The following is a 14,498-nucleotide window of genomic DNA, read 5'->3' on the forward strand; positions in this document are numbered from 1 at the left end:
AGGAAATTATAGACTCATTGGTAAGTGGGGCTCAGGATTGTCCTAAAATGGCTTTAGTTAGACTTTCTATACAGTTGATGCTTTTTTGATTGCCACCACACTGCAAGGTATGCAGAAATCTTTCGCCATTTTTCTTGGTACGTGCAATGATTTACAACTGGAACTGAACATCAGTAAGACCAAATCGATGGTGTTCAGACCCCAATCCTCAAAGCATGTTTCAATCAGGATGGCGGTTGAAGGTGTCCGTACAGAACAGGTCAATCTTTTTGATTATCTGGATGTGAGTTTCCAGGAGTGTCTGGGATGGGTGATTGGGGTAGACACAGCTACTTTGTCTTGGAAAAAGTAGAGTGCATCTATTTTGTCTTTTTTTAAGCAACATGGGAGTAGTACCATATCCCCGGCTCTGAACCTATACAATAGGCAAGCATTGTCAGCAGTATTGTATGGCGCAGCGCTTATAGGATAAGCTAATGCTGGGAAACTGGTTATAGGAGAGAACACATTCCTGAAGAAATTATTGTTACTTCCCCTGAGTTCATTGTCCATCAAGAATATGGCACTACCTCAGTTAGTGTGGAAGCCATGTGCAAACTGTTTTTCTTCTGGGCCAAATTCTGGACTCAACCAGCGTTTGAACCAGTGCAGGAATGCAATTTTACATATTCTGTCCCTGGATGGGGGGAGTATCTTGAAATGGCCGGCCCATGTCAAAAGTATGCTCCACAAATTGAATGCAGCTGAGCTTTGGGCAAATCCACAGTCCATCTCCCTGTCAAATCTTGGTGTTCTAAAAGTGTCATCAGGGACATGGGCATTAGAACAGCTCATGATAGCTTCCACCAAGCTGAAGTTGAGCCCTGAGTATTTTGAACATGAGTCAGTGATGGGGTTTAAACTCTACCTCGACATAATCTCACCTGCCTATGAAAAATCGATGTATGCCTGGTTCAGGCTGGGTATTCTTCCAGTTGCAGCTTTTACACACTCGTGGAGGGGATACGAATCTGAGTTATGCCCAATGTGTGGTGCTGCAAACAAAACAGTGTCCCACTTCTTGCTAATTTGTCCCTCGACCTTTCGGCTGAGGGGTATGTATTTGAGGCCTATATTGCAGGATGCTGGCCCTCGCACTTTAAGATCTGCAATGCTTTTCCTGATGCAGTCTTCTCATTTACCCGCAGTATTTGCCACCGCTTGTTAGATTCACAGAGCTTGGTTGCAGAGGAAAAGGGCACCAAATGAATTATGAATGTGTGTATGCTATAATTTTTGTCAGCCTGTGTACTGAACTTTTTAGAATGTCGGGTGTACTATCGTTGCTGAGTTTTTAATGTTGTTTTATTTTGTGCATAGTAGCTGATTTTCTTTTTAATGTTTTTTTTATACATAAAACTCTTTTTATATATTGATTGTATTTTGCAGGATTGTATTGTTTATGTCATTTGTCATGTACCTGAAGACATAGGGCCTCATTATGAGTATGCCGGTCCAGTAGCAACAGGTGACGCCAGGTCTGAACGGCACCCGCCTGTAGACTTTGTCGGAAGCACCAGCACTGTTGGACACAGTGCCGGAGCATCCGTCCTCCCCATTCCCATTGAGTCCAATCGGTCTCGAATGGGAATGGGGAGTCATTTTTTCAGGTGCCCGGCAATGGGGAATTACCGGGACCACCAGTGGCAGCCGTATCATTTTTACCAGCACGGCTACTGCTTGGGTCATAATCAGGCACCTAATGGCCAATAAAGGAATTATAATGATGATGATATCTTCTCCCTCTTGCACCTCAGTTATTGGAGGTTCAACTTCTTCCTTCTCCTGCTCCTGAACTCCAACCTCTGGCACCTGAAACATGGATGTTCCACCATTGCATTTCTTCCCGATGCACAAAAATCATTGGAGACAGATACCCTTGTTCTCTGCAGAGGAAGAGATCTTTGCTTAATGATTGACCCATGTGGCTGGCTCAGAGACCCACATGCCATCTACGCTTTTCCAATACAAAAAGCTACTGAAGCAGGGGAAACATCCTAAACAGATACATTCCTCCCCACCCTTACCCATTCTCTACAACTTTTGGGTCGGGCAGCAGAGTCAGACGTGTAACTTTAAATCACACTTCATTCAATAAGTGTACATGGGGTTATTAGTGATTTGGCCACCTCCTAAGCCGTGTACATGCATGTCGGGTTCTCAGAGCTTTAGCTTCCTTCTAGGCCTACTAGATGCAATGTGGGGTCTCAGTACTTTGGTCTTCTCCTATGCCTGCAAAAGGCATGTGAAGTTCTCAGTGCTTCGGCCTCCTCTTACACATACACCTAGTAAATGCACGTGGTTATCAGTGCTTTTGTTTCACCTATGCCTACTACATGTGGCTGGGGTTCTCAGTGCTGTGACTTGTTCTCCAAGTACACAATGCATATGGGTTTTCAGTGCTTTGGCCTTGTCCTATGCCTAATAAATTCATATGGGTTATCTGTACTTTGCCCTTCCACTATACCTAGTAAATGCATGTGGGGTTCTCAGTGCTTTGCCTCCTCCTCTGCCTACAAAATGCATGTGGTTCTCCCATGGCTTTGGTCATCCCGTAAGCCCAGAAAAATGCATGGCTGGTTCTGTGACGTGCTGTCTTCTCTGACTATAAAATGCACCTGGAGAAGTCAGTGTTTGGTCTTGGAGATTTGGCTTTCTCCTATGCATATATGGTTCTCAATGCTTCAGTCTTGACCTACACTTACTACGTGTGTTTGCGGTTTTCAGTTCTGTGCCTTCTTATCCACCTACAAAATGCACATGGCGTTCCCAGTTCTTTGGCCTTCTTCTAGGCCCAGGAAATTTATGGTGAGTTGATGGTTCTTTCTTCTTTGCCACAACCTACAAAATACACATAGATTTGTCAGTGCTTTGGCTTTCCACTACGCCTAGTAAATGCATGTGGGTTTATCAGGGCTCCGACTTCTAATCCACTTACAAAATGCATGTGTGTTTTTCAGTGCTTTGGCTTTCTCCTATGGCGTTCTCTGTGATTTGGCCTCCCCTGTGTCTAGTACATGCACATGTGGTTCTCAGTGATATGCATTCACCTCCATCTACAAAATGCACATCAGGTTCTCAGTTTTGTTGCTTCCCACTACACCTTGTAAACACACATATGGTTCTGAGTGTTTTGCCATCGCATCTGCCTGCAACATGAATGTCGGATTCTCTGTGCTTTGGCCTTCTCCTATTCCTATGCCTTCAGAATTCAAGTGGGTTGGACTGCATCTCCACCCTCAATTCACACCATACACACACAATTCGTGTGGCCCCAAGTCCTATTATCAATTTACTTCTAACTATTCAACAAATAGTTTCCCTAACAAGCATGGTCCTCTCCTGCTCTTCAAATGGCAACCATTGTTTGTACTGAGTGTCTGCTGATCTCTCTTTATATAGCTGTGAGATCAAACCCAATAGAACTTCATATCTCGAACCTCAGGAAAAATCTATTGTTGCAAAACACATAGAAAGTCTACAGGCTTGAGTTTTGTCCGAACCGTCCCGCTAATGTATACTGACAAATGTTAATGGGCTATGCATTTTTGCATGGAGCCACGCAGTAACAAAGGCCATCAACTAGCTGTTTTCTGTAAACAAGAGAGGATGTTCTTTCTTTTTTTTAAGTTGACAGGTTTGATATTTTGTGCCACCTATTTGTCCACACCTCCAAATTCGTGCCCATTAGGTTGTGTTGTGATTTGAAAACTGGTTTGTATATCCTGTCATATATGTTCCGGATCACTGGCTCACTATAACAGAGTTTATCCCCTCAAAACACTTTAGCCCACTAAAGAATTCTACATTTCTTTTAAGTTGTGGCCTGCTTTGTGCACCCCTACTGTTTTTCACAACATGTCTTCATATGCTAATAGCTATCTTGCATTGTGAAGTCCCTGAGGTTAAACAGCAGGATCTTTACAAGTGTCAGAGATTCCTCCTTCACCCGAGCAGGCACCTCTGAGTGTACTTGGGATGGGCGTTTTAGCAGGCCTACCCTGTGTAATGCCTCTGGAATCTGGTAAAGCGTCTTTTCATGTGGTAGATGATTTGGTCATAACAACAACCTAGTCAGACTTTTAGTCAGGTCATTGTCGAGCCATGCTGGTGTGTCATTCTGCTTCAAGGGTCACTAGGTTAGCAAAGCACGTATATGTCCATGGTCTCATGGTCCTCTTTCCCTGTGTTCTCTGATCTCGAGATACTTGAGGCCATTCATGGTCTAAAATCTGCCTCTCCAGCAGATGCTATTCCACTTACCTTGATCAAAGGCACTGCTACTGAGTTACTTCCTCACATTACTGCCGCTGTCCATAACTCATTTAAAACTGGTACAATTCCTAGCCAACTCAAACATGCGCTACTGCTTCCTCTGCTGAAGAAGCACACTCTCGACCCTAAGGTCATGGCCAATTTCAGACCTATCTCTTTGCTACCTTTTAATATGAAGCTGTTCGAGACCTTGGTCTCTGCTCTTTTTTCCTCTTCCTTGAATCGTCTGGTTTCTTTGATCCTTTGCAGTCTGGCTTTCGCCCTGGTAGGGGAACAGAGTCTGTTCTTAATTCTGTTATGGATGATCTTGCCCGGTTAGTTGACCAGGGTGGGGTGGGAGCGGTACTATTGTTGGACCTGTCAGCCACTTTTGACACAGTGGACCACTCCGTTCTTTTGGCTCGGTTGTCCTATGCTGGCATTTCAGGTCAGGTCCTTGACTGGTTTCAAGCTTGTTTCAAACTGATAGCAAATAAGCGGCAAACTAAGATGAGCAATGCTCGAATAAAAACGAAACAGTTTGTGAGAAATCTTTCGACACCACAAAAGCTGGGACTTTTCTCTTGCAATCCATTAAATGTTCATCAGGGTGAGCGAGATGATGTTCTCTCAAGAAATCTTGTGTCGAAAGAAACCTCTAAAATAAAAGCAGCCGAACCATCAAATCCAAATAAAAGACGAAGATGCGAATCTGATTCTGGTTCAAAGAATTCCGATCTAAGTGTCACTGATTTATGCGATCTTTCGATATACTCCGACAAATCGGTCGAATTGATGCAATCAGAACAGGCAGTTGAAACCCCCTCGCCCTGTTCTAATACCTTCCCAAGGTCCGGGAAAAATTCATCAGGTGTTCAGATCTAAAAATGTTGAAACAAAGAAGACCCCCACGTGTGCAAATGCCAGCCACTCTGGTGCAGCCTCACAATCCCAAAATCGAGAACGCGAAAAGGCTGCTGCACAACATCAAAAAAAACTATTCACTACAAAGCTAAATCCCAGGATGACAGCTGCACAATGGGAAAAGCAAAAGCAACGTCGTCCAATAGCAACTGCACCTGTGAAATCTGTACAGGAACAAAATCTCTGGAGATTAAGACTCGAGAATATTTTCTCAGACTCAAACGAGGTCAACCTAAACCGTAGAAATGTGATGCGATTACTACATAATTTTCCATCCCTAAGAACGATAACGTCCAACGATATAACCATTGTGGAATACATCAATGAAGACTCTCTGGATATGGTCTATCTGCATATCACCTCTCAGGCAGTTGAAAATGCCTTGCTTGCAGCAAAAGACGAGCTACTGTTGTATGGCTTCGATTTGACATTAGAAACCAACCCACAAAGAGAAAGAAGAGGCAATGATGTGCCTCACGATTGAGAGCAAACTCACGAACAACGCCGTGAAGTTTTACGACAACAATTTAATATCAGACAGAGATCAGTCGGACATCAAAATGCCGTCTTCAATCGTACCTCACAGATTCATTCGAACAGGACTTAGCTATCGCAAAACATTAAGGACGACGTGAATGTCCTTTTATCATGGAACACCAGAGGATTTCGGCATCTGTTCGAAAATTTTGAACCATCTTTAGAAAATTGTTTTGCACTATGCCTCCAGGAAACATGGTTGAGGGAGTCACCGCACAGAGACGGGTATTCCATCGTTCTAAATCCAGCTGGGAAAAACCAGTTTGGTCGACCATTCTCTGGGCTCCTGACCATGATAAATAACGCCTCCGGATGGGAGATTTTGCATTCTTTTTCTCCAAATTTGTTTGTCCAGGGAACAATTCTTCAAAACAGTTGTAGACCGAGCTCAACATTCAAGGATCTTCTGCTCATTAACATCTAATGGAACACAGCAATGATTTCCTCATGTCATTTTATCCAATCGATAACAAAACTGATTGATGATTCCATGGAATTGCTGTCCGACCTACAAGTACTTGTATGCGGTGACTTGAACTTTTCGTGGTTTGATGATACCCTGAAAACGATTAAATTTAAGCAGAAACCACAAACCTCGTGTAGAGGTTATCAATTTCAGTCAGCAATGAATGCTAGGAACTGTTATATGCTCAATGGTCATACAAAAGGAGATTGTCCCCCAAACTTTACATGGCAGCGTGGTGGAAATGGAACTATTATTGACTATGTTTGGGCATCAAAAACTATGTCTCATGACATCGTCCAGTTGACGGTTCTGAAGTCAAAATTGAGCGATCACTATCCGCTCGAATTAACTCTAAGGGCATTTTTGCCACAAAATGAAGAGCTTTTCAACCAGCCGATCGAAGTAAATCAAGGAGGAAATCGATTAAAAATAAACACTAAGCAATTGAGAAATCTAAACGAAATGATGTCCTCTGAAGAAATAGCTCCACATGACAAATTAAATTATACTGCCTTGCTGGTAGACTTTCAAATAAAATCTAATCATTCAAACAGATGTTCATATTTAAAAAAATATGAATTTAGTCCATTGGTATCTCTCAAAAAAAAACAACTGCAACGTGAATTAAGGAAATTAAAGAAAAACTTAGACCCCAATGCTATGGTGCAAATGAAACATCTGAAGGTGAAGTACCGAAATTGGTTGAAATGTTTCAAAACAATGAGAGATCAAGAACGAGGAGAACGTATTCTGAAGATCATCATTTGTCATCAGACAAAGGACCTATGGAATATCATAAACCACAAAGCAATTTTCCATCAAGCAAAGATGCATCATGGTATTTCCAAGGCCAGTTGGGAATCATACTTTGCCAAGGTCTTTGGAACTGCGGTAAATCGGCCAACAGACCAAAGGTGTGAAGTTGTCCAGTCTTGGGATGTAATTGAAACAAGAGAGGACATATCATCTGCAATTAAAAGGTTAAAAAACTCTCGAGCAGCTGGCCCTGACGGCCTCTCCAATGTCACTCTAAAAGCCAACATTGAGCATTGGACAACTTTTATCTACCATCTATTCCAAGCGATAGCTATCACAAAGCTAATTCTTGAAACCTGGAACTCGGCTATCATAGTTCCTATTTTTAAAAAGGGTTGCCGAGACGATCCGGCGAATTATCGCCCAATTGCTCTGTTAGACATCTTGGGTAAGATATTTGCGTCCTTCTTACAACAGAAGCTGGCAAAGTGGGCTATTAGCTCAGGACACTCTGATATAAGACAGTCAGGTTTTACAAAGGGCGTGGGAACTGAGGTAAATCTAACCATTCTGAACCTATTGAAATTAAAAGCATTTCATCAAGGCAAAAACCTGTATATCGCATTCATTGACATGAAACAAGCGTTCGATTCTCTGGACTGCACAAAATTGTGGAAAAAACTGATTACCTGGTCGTGTCCGCTTGAATTATTGTGCCCCATTATGGCCCTCCACAATAAAACATCAATCCAAGTGAGAATTAATGAGGCTGGTGAACTCACTGAGAGAATAAGTACGAACAAGGGATTAAAACAGGGATGCCCCCTTGCCGCCTTATTATTTAAACTATTCATACCTGATATATCTGAAGCATTCTCTCAGACTCGATGCTTCCCCCCAAACATCGACATTAACAGTATCAGTTGGACAATTTATGCAGACGATATTGTCCTAATGGACGCAACCCCAATTGGTCTTCAGAGACTCTTATTAGCCCTTGAAAATTACTTGAGTGACAACTCGCTACAAATTAATGTGGAGAAAACCAAGATCATGGCGATTGGAAATTCCTCCAAAAGACAAATTAAAAACTTCAGATGGAAACTCGACGCATTACAGCTACAACTTGTACCATCTGTTCGGTATCTAGGCATCATTTTTAATACCTCAATCAGAGAACATGATTGGATGTCTGGTCTCAAACAACGTATGTTGACCTTCGCGCTACAAGGGGCTAAGCTTCATGCTGAATACGGGAAGTTTACCCTAAAACCAGTACTAACCTTCTATATTCAAAAGGTGATCCCTTCAATCACCTTTGGAGCCGAGGCCGGCTGGAATCTTGACTATCATCTGTGGCCGACCCTCGAAGGCTTATTTTGGAGACGCATCCTTAAGCTTCCAAAGGGCACCTCAATGATTTCTATAAGACATGAACTTGGAATCGAATCAATGTACAACATAGTTGTCTGGAAATCGCTGGCCTTGTTACGGAAAATGTCAATGACAGACAAGGCTCCGGCTTATCAAATCTTTGCAAATGCAACCAAACAGCAATCTTGCGGTATCATGTTATCGTGGTGCAGCGGTTTAAAAAAGATTCTAGACTCTGCAGATATAAAGTGGGAAACATTAATAGCAACCCCCCAACTTGCGAAACAGAAACTAAGGAAGCGGAACTGGATCCAAAACTTAGAACATAGAAATCTTCTGTCTTCATCGATCGACTTAGGGCCATTAACAAATCGTCTAGATCAATTACCTAGATATCTCCAAAAATTTCCATCAAGAAAACATCGTAATCAATTTATGAGACTTCGGTTGAACGTTATTACAACTAAGGAGATCCAATGGCGACGAAGAAATAATACTACTAAGATCGAGAATAACCTCTGTAGGTTCTGTGGAAACTCAATTGAATCAGTAAAACACCTGATCATTGAGTGCTCCAACATATCACAGCAACGAACTCGCTACCTTGGGCCTTTTGCCCCAGCTGATGAAGACATGGACAGATGGTGGTTTTGGATCCTATCTGGTTCAAATGTTTCGCTCACATGTGCAGTATGTGAGTTTGTGGAAAACATTTTGACTGAGGATATGCTCTAACCGGAAATATGTTGGCAATATGTGGGCAATATGTTGGCAATATTAATTTATTCATTTATTCTTTTACTCTTTTACTCTTCTTACTGTGAATTCATAGAATGTGTTGTTTCGCTTTGGTTGTATTGTTGTTTTTCTTCTTGCTTTGTTGTATATGTGAAAATTGGATTCTTCTTATTGTAATTGAAGTTTATTTATAAACTAATTGTTACAATTAAAATAAATAAATTAAAAAATTCAAGCTTTTCTGTCCAACCGGACCCAGTCAGTGTCCTTGGCCCCTTTTTGCTCCCTCCCGGGACTGCTTTTCTGTGGTGTCCCCCCGGGAATCGGCCCTCTCTCCAATACTTTTCAATATGTACATCCGTCCCCTCCTCCTTCTTATATTGTCACATGGGTTCAGATACTACTCTTACGCCGATGATATGCAGATCCTGGTTCGGCTTGACCTTACCAGGGCCGACATGGTATCTCGGCTAGAGAGCTGTTTGGAACATCTTGGCGCCTGGATGATGGCAATTGGTTAAAACTCAATGGATCGAAAATGGAGGTGCTGGTGGTGGGCACCTCCAGCACCCACTCTTTCTGGACCCCAGAGTTCTGGCCTACTTCATTAGGTTGCCCTACACCAGCGACCTCAGTTAAAAACCTCAGTTTCTTACTTTCATCTTCTCTCTCCATGGATCCTCAGGTAGCTTCTGTATGCAAGTCTGGGCATTTTAAATTGCGGATCCTACGCAAGGTGCCCCCCTTCATTCCAATTAAACATTGTGCTCCCGTGGTTGCTGCTCTGCTACTGCAACTCTCTTTATCTTGGTCAGCCGAGATACCTCACTAAGCGCCTTCAATTGCTTCAAAACTCCACTACTCTGGCGGTGATTCGTCCCCCACCCTCGTGCCCATATGACCCCGCTTCTCAGACAACTACATTGACTGCTGATTGAGAAGCATATTCTTTTCAAATCTTTGTGTTTGGTATATAAATAGGGCATCAAATACATACAGGAACATTTTTCCTGTTATGTGCATTCCCAGCTTCTGCGCTCTCAGTCAGCTCTACTGATTGCTGTTCCTCGAGTTAGACTCTCCTGTATTGGCAGCCACGCTTTATCTGTGATGGCCGCAAAAACTTGGAATAATCTTCCTCTGCATCTCGGTGCTACTGATAATCATCTGGCTTTCCGCCGTGCTCTAAAGACTTATCTCTCCTCCCGCTACTGCACCTTCTGCTCCTTTCAGCACCAAGAGACCTCTGGGTGAACGTGCGCCTTAGAAATGTATCTAACATAACATAACATGTCTTCCAAAATGTGGTGAACTTATTTTCCTGCATGATATTTCCTTGTATAAATAGACATCACTTTGATCATTTTGTCATCTTCTGTCTGAGGGGCAAGTCAAGTTTACTTCAACTATTATCATATAGGCTATGAGACTTTGTGGTTGTTTCTACACACCTGGTGAAGACCTCTAAGTATTTGTCACAGACCCACCCCCTAGAAAACATACATTAGCTCTGGTACCTCTTCTCTGTGTCCGACATCTGAAATGACATTTGGTTGAGTGTCCAATGCTAATGTCTCCCGGAAAATCAGGCTGCCTTTCCCAATGGTTGAAGGAACTAAAATCATCCCATATCTCCAAGAGCTTGGTCACAATGTACCACCTCTTGCCATTTAGAAGGACTGTCACTTCACCCATGTTATCTCTCCAAAGGATTTGGGCTGGTAGGGGGAAGCTGCAATTTCCCAGGCATTATACTCAGAAGTTTCCTGTGGATTTTGTGGTTGCTGTTGAGAACACGGTCCAGGTGCATGGGGTCCCTCACTGATCAATTTAACATTTCCACGTAAAACTGTCTCCAGCAATTTTTTGTAGTCTACTTCTTGTCCACTGGCATTGTTGTTCAAGCATCCTGCCCAAGGTAAACATAGGAAACCAAATTAAATGAGGTTCTTATATTGTGTTTCATGCCAGAGTCCAGCCTCTAAACACAGGAGCAGGTTTTAAACCCACACTGCTCCACATAGTCTTGCTTTCAAGACCAGTGCATAGACCCTGAGCTATCCTCCCACTCTAGGGAGGGATTCTTTTGCCATATCTGTGGTTGTAAACAGCGTTTTTGTGTGGGTTGGTGTGAGGATATTGCCATCTTGCAAGGGTGCAAATCACTGGATTTTTTCAAATTTGTATTGAATAATACAATAATGGAGGTAGTTTCAGCTCAGAAAGAGTAATCTGCTAATCAGATTCACCTTTTGCCAGCTCCATGCCAAAAGCATAGCATGAATATGTGGCCTGCTGCATCAGTATCCTGATTCTTAGCGCCTACTCTAACCGTGGCTTGGAGCAGGTCTAAAGTCACAGATGCAAATGTGACAGCGACAGTGACAGAAATGTCTTTGCTGCGCATGGGCAGCATTTAAGATATGCACCTATGTACCCAAACGGCGATGATCATAAGTGACCCATGATGGTGACAGGATAATCTCTAAAATAAAGCTATGCCTTAATTTAGGCATATTTCATGGTACTACTTATGATCATGGCTGCCACATTCCAATTGATATCACACATGTGTCATCTCCTGTGCGTCAACTCTGCTGTGGAAGATGATGTGTATTCTTGTCAGCTGAGTGTAGCCCCCCCCAAATGCCAGGACAGGAACCTGGAGGGTTGGGCCTCCTCTTTGATATCTTTGTGAGGGCAGGTAACATCCTCCACCTGAGACAGCCACACAGCATGCAGCTGTCCTGCACCTGGGCATCAAAGGAGCACACCCAGTCAAAAGGAGTAGACTCACATCAGGGTGCTGCATCTCTTAAGGCCTTTGTTCTCAGTGAGAAGGGAAGAGGGCGGGTGACCTCTGCTGTGGATCAGGACCTTCCAATCTGCACCGGAATCTCCTTAGCTGGGAGAGCACACCCAGAACTAAACCATCTTATCCTTAAGTCCCCCGGAGTGGGCCTCAACACAGCACCAGACCAGCCGAAGTTCTGTGTTCTACCGGAACCAAGCCATTCACTCCATGTTCACGACACCCAGAACAACAGGGAAGTCACCAGCGCAGGTTGCTCTGCTCCTCCACCACTTTGCACTTGCTGGCCTTTTGAACCAGCTCGACACTACATTCTGTCCCAATAAATTGCTAGGCCTGAAGTGAATGCTCAATGCTGGGACCCAAAACAAATCAAAGGAGATCCACACACCGACTCTCATTGCGGGTTACAACCACGGCTCAACCCAGCTAGTTCTTGGACTGCCGCCTCATCGATCGCACATCGAAGCACCCAAGATCAAGAATTTGATGACTGTCACCCACCGACTCGAACCGCTGGAGCATCACTCATCGACCCCTCGCAGTGGCTGAAGTCCCACTCGTCCTGGCCAACTGTCAAGTGCTCTTGGGACCACCCTGGCCTGCATCCTTAAGAGACGCCATCTACCACACAAAGCACCCGCCTTTAACCCTACTCAATGCACACTTGTTGCTTGGGCCCACACAATCCAACGTGGCTGAACTGAGCTTGATCCACTCGCATCTTCGTTGGACACTGGGTCTGACTGCGTCAGTAGCACCAAGAACTGAACCCAGGTTCTGTTGACTCTAAACTGCCCCCTCAGACCACCTGAACCCTAGAGACTGGTTATATCATGCTCACTCCTGTTTTTATGCAACATTTTTTTTGTGTCTAGTGATTTACCTAACACCCATGGAACTACGGTCAGGATGCTACTTTCTCCTTTGGAGTGGGTTTTTGTACAGTATTATGTATTTGTTCTATGTGCAGATGGTGTGTTTGATTAATAATAATAATAATAATAATAATTTAGCATTTATATAGCGCTACGAGCCCTCAGGCATCTGAGTGCTGCTTATTATTACCCACGGTGTGTGGTGCTCATTTATCGACATTGGAAGGATGAAAGGCTGAGTTTGGCCCTGCCGGGATTCAAACCTTCTTCAGCAGGCTCTGCACGGATGTCAAAGCAAGCATTCTACTCGCTGTGGTATCGGACCGGCTAAGTACATTGATTATTATAGAACTTTGATTGGATATTCCCATTATGTTGGACTGTGATTCTGTGTTGTTTGGCTCACTACTGGTTCACCTTCACACCCCTCTTGAGAGCATAGCCTTTCCTCAGCCCACATAACCACAAAAGGCAAAGGAGGTATATCTATTAACTGTCCCTGTTTTACCTTTGTGATTGTGTTGTATTTAAGTTTGTAGAAATGTGAGGGCTGAGTGGGCCATTTTACCCCTACTCATCATTGTACTCCTGCGGAGCAGAATCCAATTCATCACAGTGAGATTTCCAGTTTTGCCATCTTTGAAACTATCTATCTCTCCATTTTCACAACAGTCAGCTAAAGCCTGACGGTGGGGCCTGGGACAAGAGCATCCTTAGTTTGTGGAAAGAGGAGCATATGAGGTGAATTGAGACAATATTATTAGTGGACACCCGAAAGTGCTCTAAGCATCATTTATTGCAATGATACCTGGTCACCTCAACAAGCTTAACTTTTCTTTGTACTCTTTCGAGGAAGAACATGATAATGGAATATATGTGTAATCATGGGAGTAAGGATGGATCGGCATGATATAAGAGGAACTGTTATAAGTAATAACATACTTCCCCCTTCCAGCCTATTAAAGTAGTCACATCACTAATGAAGGTCACTTTGGGAGCAAGCAAAAAAGGTGTAGTGACAGACTTAAAAGGGACCACACTTTACTTGGCCCTTTAAAGACATGGCTGGGCAGGTAAGCAGCCATTAATGCCCACCCATCAAGGTAGATTGGGATCTCTCTCTAGCCCAATATATGCTTGACAAAATACATCCAGCAGTGCAACTACAGTGCATTTTCCTACATTCTTGGTTAAAACCACAAAGATTTTAGAAGCAATTTCCAGTCAGAGTTCATGAAATCTTGAATTATTTCAGCAGACATCTATCCGCAGTCCTGGAAAAAAGGCATCATTCAACCTATCTTCAAAAAGGGTGATTCTGCCAGCCCTCTCCCTTACAGGCCAATTTCACTGCTGGACACCTCCTTCAAAGTTTGTTGCCGGGTCATTCGGCAGCACGTTGAAGACTAGATCTCAACCAATCAGGTTCTCTCAGAGGTCCAATTGGCCGATTTATTTAGCCTTGATGGATCTGAGCACTGCATTTGACAAGGTGGACAGAGCTTCTCTCTGGCGGGTGCTCATGTGCATGGGCTGTCCAACTGAGCTGCTATGGATCCTTCAATTGCTTCATGAGGACACCAAGGCCTGTGTCTGCTTTGGGGAACAGGGTGAATGCACTGACTATTTCAAGGTGGTCACCAGAGTTCGTCAGGGCTGTATGCTTGTGCCAATCTTATTCACTCTCTACATAAATGGCCTGTTCAGAGCACTGTTGAAT

Source organism: Ambystoma mexicanum, chromosome 10 (assembly GCF_040938575.1).
Source record: "Ambystoma mexicanum isolate Mex_15411 chromosome 10, UKY_AmexF1_1, whole genome shotgun sequence".
NCBI lineage: Eukaryota > Metazoa > Chordata > Amphibia > Caudata > Ambystomatidae > Ambystoma > Ambystoma mexicanum.